The sequence below is a fragment of the Tarenaya hassleriana genome, unplaced genomic scaffold (assembly GCF_000463585.1).
Source record: "Tarenaya hassleriana unplaced genomic scaffold, ASM46358v1 Cleome43, whole genome shotgun sequence".
Classification (NCBI taxonomy): domain Eukaryota; kingdom Viridiplantae; phylum Streptophyta; class Magnoliopsida; order Brassicales; family Cleomaceae; genus Tarenaya; species Tarenaya hassleriana.
In genome coordinates, this window is record NW_010967059.1 from 442,089 (window position 1) to 448,096 (window position 6,008).

A 6,008-nucleotide genomic window follows, 5' to 3' on the forward strand; every position below is an offset into this window, starting at 1 on the left:
GAAGAGCGTTGATGAGTGGGCTTTGTCTGTTCTGTTTCCACTAACTTTTATTTTCCTTACAAAAAATCATTTTTTTTATAATAAAAGTCTTGCATGAAATATCTAAAAGGCAAACTTTTGAAAGGAGAGAATAAAATAAATAAATAAATAAATAAATAAATAAATAAAATCCACAATCTTTTTGGCATGAAGGATAAGTCTTTATTCCTCTATCCCACAAAAAAACACCGAGATGCAACCAAAGACAATGGCCTCTTTTTTTGAGGCACCACTCATTTACAGGGCAAAAGAGAACATATGCCACAACTTAGATTATATATCATATGCGAATAAATTCACCTATTGAGTTACACTGCAGAATATAAAAAAACAAATTGAACCGATTTTAGAAACCGATCTTCTAAATTATTATTCAAAAAATAAATTGACTTGCTATGAAATTGTTGAGATAAAAACTATTCTTCTTGTGAATTATGTATATTTTAACATCGTGGTAAATTGTTGTATTAGTTTTCAATTTTAGCAAAAATGTCTATGTATTGTGGTTAGAATTGAATTCTTCGGATGATGATTTTATTATTGATCACATCTAAGTTTATAAAAAAAAAAGGAATCAAAAGTTCTTTAGTATTTTTATGAAGGTGGAGGAGGATAGGATTCCCTTCGTAGTGCCTCAAAACTTTTCTTGGGCCTAAGTCAACTTGGAAAGCTTAACCTTTTTATTTCCTTTTTCTTGTTTTTCCTCTATTTCTTTTTTTAAAATCTAATGTCACGTTGATTGGGGTTGTTAAAATCCGAGTAATATTCTTTTTTTAAATAACGTTGGGGACCAAAAAAAAATTATTCTCTGTGATATATTTCATTTTGGTGGCTGACTTGATATAAAGTCGATTAAAGAAACGGATACCTTAAACAAATGATAAAATATGATACAATAATACTCCACAAATATATGATTATACGGACAGACATTCACAAATAAAATCCAACATTATAATACCCTCTTTACAAGGATTTCTGTTCATTACAAGAAACTTCATGTGATGTAATCCATGTGAGACAGTGGATGCGTCAGTTCTATGCTCCTGTCCTCTTTGTCCCAAGCACAAGCTCTTGCACCACGAAATATGGACGGATGTAGATTAGTATTATGTTGAATCGCGAATTTTGTTTGATTACTTCAAAATAATTCACATAAAATTAATGAGCGACTAATATTAAATTTTTTTTTTTTGATAATATGTGATTTGTCAAGGGTGGGTTCGAATCTGGGTGGAACACTCTTTGCGCATATCCACTTACCAGTTGAGCCAACCACCATTGACAGCAACTAATATTAATTTCATATGTGTATTCCGATAAAACCAAACTACTTTATATGTGAACGGATTCAAATTTTTTTTTGATTTATTTCCATAATATCGGTATATCTTTCTTCAACAACAATAGCTTTGAGATTCCTCCTCAAGATATTTCACATGTCATCCATGATTTTCAACATTCCCGTCACGTGTTCCTTGGATGAAACTTATCATTCAAATGCTTATTAAAGTTCTGAAACATGACATTTATGTTCCTATTTGCCTTATATACGTATTCATGGATGTTCCTATCTATTATGTATTGTCTTTCATAAGAAAAGACATTCATGTAAGTTTAAAATTCTTTAAACTCATCTAAATCATGATCTTCAATATGCATCACTTTAACATACAAGATCATGAATGCGGAAATAAAATTCTGAATCGGAAAACATACCTCCGGCCATTGAAATTCTTGAATTGAAATCTGAATATTTGGTGCTTCTAAACCTTTAGCAATACAATACTGATGATGTATTTCTATCTGTTTTGCTTGGCTTAGGGACCAAATACGTTACCCCTATTTATTGTTTTTTCTCCATCAGAAAAAACTGCTATTGGGGTGGTTATCATGCAGTTAACACAACATGGAGGAAATATTAGACCATTAACATAATGGGAAGTTAGTAATAAAAACTTCCAACATTCTCCCACTTGGTCTATATATTTCTCTTAATGTGTCGATTATCATTAACATAATGGGAAGTTAGTAATAAAAACTTCCAACATTCTCCCACTTGGTCTATATATTTCTCTTAATGTGTCGATTATCTGTATAAGAAACACAATATATGAATCATGGCGATAAGTCCTCTTAGTACGAGTATTATCTTCCATGTATTACAGTATATCATGTGTCTTTAAACTTTATATGATAACATTACTTAATGAATAAGCCTTATGCTTATTCTAGGTCCAAGTAAGTGAGTCTTTTAATATCAAATATAGTGTACACTAAAGAAAAAGATACTCACAACTGAATAAGAGTTTCGTGAATACATAAATGTACGTACAAATGAAATAATCACATCATGGAACCAAGTCCCATACTCACAACATGATCCCTGAAATTCTTAATTGGCATGCCTTAGTCAGAGGATCGGTAATCATCAATTCAGTGCTAATGTGTTCAATGACCACTTTCTTTTCCGTAACACGTTCTCTTATGGCTAAGTACTTGATGTCGATGTGTTTACTCCGACTTCCACTCTTATTGTTCTTAGCCATGAAGACAGCAGCTGAATTATCACAATATAATCTCAATAGCCTAGCAATAGAATCCACAATTCTAAGCCCGGATATGAAACTCTTCAACCATACACCATGCGACGTTACCTCGAAACATGAAACGAACTCAGCTTCCATAGTGGAAGTAGCGGTCAATGTCTGCTTGCCACTCCTCCATGATACAGCTCCACCGGCAAGCATAAATACATATCCAGAAGTCGACTTACGTAAGTCAACACAGCCAGCAAAGTTTGAATCTGAGTAATCAGTGACCTCTAAATCGTTCGTTCGTCTATACATAAGCATGTGATCCTTCGTACCTTGTAGGTACCTCATCACCTTCTTTGCAGCTTTCCAGTGGTCCAAACCTGGATTACTCTGATATCTCCCTAGCATTCCCACGACAAATGCAATGTCAGGTCTTGTGCAAACCTGAGCATACATAAGGCTTCCAACTGCAGAAGCATATGGAATGTTCTTCATTTGTTCCCGTTCGAGCTCATTTTTCGGGCATTGATTCAAATTGAACCTATCACCCTTCACAATAGGTGCTGGACTCGGTGAACAATCTTTCATCCGAAACCTCTCCAAGACTTTATTGATATAGGTCTCCTGAGACAAACCTAGAATACATCTAGATCTATCTCTATGGATCTTAATGCCGATGACATAAGATGCCTCACCCATATCCTTCATGTCAAAATTCTTAGAGAGAAATTGTTTCACCTCATACAACAACCCTTTGTCATTGGTTGCAAGTAAAATGTCATCCACATATAGAATAAGGAAACAAATCTTACTCCCACTAACCTTCTGGTATATGCAGTTATCCATGGTATTTTCTTCGAAGCCAAATGAAAAAATAACACCATGAAACTTCAAATACCACTGACGGGAAGCTTGTTTCAATCCATATATGGATCTCTTAAGTTTGCAAACCAAATGCTCACCACTACTAGAGGAGAATCCTTCAGGTTGTTTCATGTAAACCTCTTCCTCCAGTTCACCATTGAGGAACGCCGTTTTCACATCCATTTGATGTAAATCCATATCAAAATGGGCAACTAATGCCATGATCACACGAAAAGAATCTTTCTTTGATACAGGAGAAAAAGTCTCCTTGTAATCGATTCCTTCTTTCTGAGTAAATCCTTTGACTACGAGTCTTGCTTTATATCTTTCGATGTTGCCCAATGAGTCTTTCTTGGTTTTGAAGACCCATTTACAACCAATGGCTTTTGCACCATTAGGCAACTTGACAAGATCCCACACTTCATTCGATGCCATCGAATCCATCTCATCTTTCATGGCACTATACCATAAGTCAGATTCCTTACAACTCATGGCTTGTGAAAACGTTTCAGGATCATTTTCGGCTCCAACATTATACTCACACTCTTGTAGATACACCATATAGTCATCCGGAATTGCTGATTTCCGTACTCTACTAGATCGTCTCAATGTTGTATCAACATTTTCCTGAGGATCATGTTGTACAACCGGTTCAACAATTTCAGGCATTTGTTGAACATGATCTACCGGATCATCAGTTTGTGGAGGTTCGGGAACTGGTTGTTCAACACGCACTGGAGCTAGATAAGTGCGACGAACGACAACAGTTCGAAGGTGACTTGAAGTAGAAGGTTGTGAAATAGAGTGATCACTCTCAGACCTTTCTCCTAATGATCTGTCACTCCCACTAATCAAGTCATTCTCAAGAAATTTTGCATTTCTCGACTCCACAATCCGTGTACTGTGAGATGGACAATAAAATATGTATCCCTTAGACTTTTCGGCATATCCAATGAAATACCCACTAATGGTCCTTGGGTTTAACTTCTTCTCTTGTGGGTTATAAACTCTTACTTCAGACGGACATCCCCAAACGCGTACATGTCGCAAACTCGGTTTTCAACCTTTAAACAACTCAAAAGGTGTCTTTGAGACAACCTTGGTTGGAACTCGGTTTAATATGTACACCGCCGTTTTAAGAGCTTCATTCCACAAGGACTTAGGAAGTTTAGAGTATGATAACATACTCCGCACCATGTCCAATAATGTTCGGTTTCTCCTTTCCGCTACACCATTCTGGCTCGGAGAACCAGGTGTGGTATATTGGGCAACAATCCCATGTTCAGCAAGAAACTTCGCAAAAGGACCGGGTGCTTGTCCACTTTCAGTGTATCTACCATAATATTCACCACCCCTGTCTGATCTCACGATCTTTATTTGCTTACCGCATTGTTTCTCTACTTCGGCCTTAAAGAGTTTAAAAGCATCTAATGCTTCACTCTTGTTATCAAGAATGTAGAGATACATGTATCGCGAGTAATCATCTATGAAAGTGATGAAATATTTCTGTCGATATGCATCCATGTCTGGACAACATATATCCGTATGTATGATCTCTAATAGATTTGAACTCCTCTTTGCACCTTTCTTTGATGTGTTAGTCTGCTTTCCCTTTATGCAGTCTACACAAGTTTCGAAATCAGAAAAATCTAGAGTACTAAGTACCCCATCTTTTACTAATCTCTTAACCCTCTCAATGGAGATGTGTCCCAATCTCTGATGCCATAACATAGAGGATTCTTCATTCACAACACATCTTTTAATACCAGCATGAACATGCATCGTAGCATAAACGTTATCATTTTGCACATTAAGTCGAAAAAGACCATCAGACAATGTACCATTCCCAACAATATCAGATTTATAGATAAGATCGAAACCATAGTCTGAAAAATTGAAGGAATAACCAAAAGGTACAAGTCTTGAAACAGAAATTAAATTCCTAGAAAAACCAGGAACATAAAAGGTCTTTTCCAACATAAGTACATAACCATTACTTAAAACTAGATAACATGTTCCAACAGCCTCCACATGTGAGCGCATCTTGTTTCCCGAATAGATACATTGCTCACTTCCCACTGGCTTCCTTAGGTTTTGCAAACCCTGTAGAGAATTCGTAACATGGATTGTAGAACCAGAATCAATCCACCATGTGTTGTGACCAACATCGATCATATTAGATTCATAACAAACGAGTGTAAGTGAGTTACCTTTCTTAACAAGCCACTCTTGGAATCTCTGGAAATCCTTCTTCATGTGTCCCTTCTTCTTACAGAAGAAACAATTGGATTCCTCCTTGATGTTTCCTTGAGAAGTCAACTTTTCCTTCCCTTTCTTTTTGGCTTGGTATTTCACTTTTCCTTTAGTTGCCAAATGCACACTCTCTCCACCTTCCATAAGCAACCTCCCTTCCTCTTGAACACACATGTTCAACAGTTCGTTGATCGACCATTTATCCTTATGTGTGTTGTAAGAGATCTTGAAGGGTCCGTATTGCTGCGGCAAAGAGTTCAAAATGTAATGCACAAGGAAAGAGTCAGACATGGCAACCTCAAGTGTTTTGAGTTG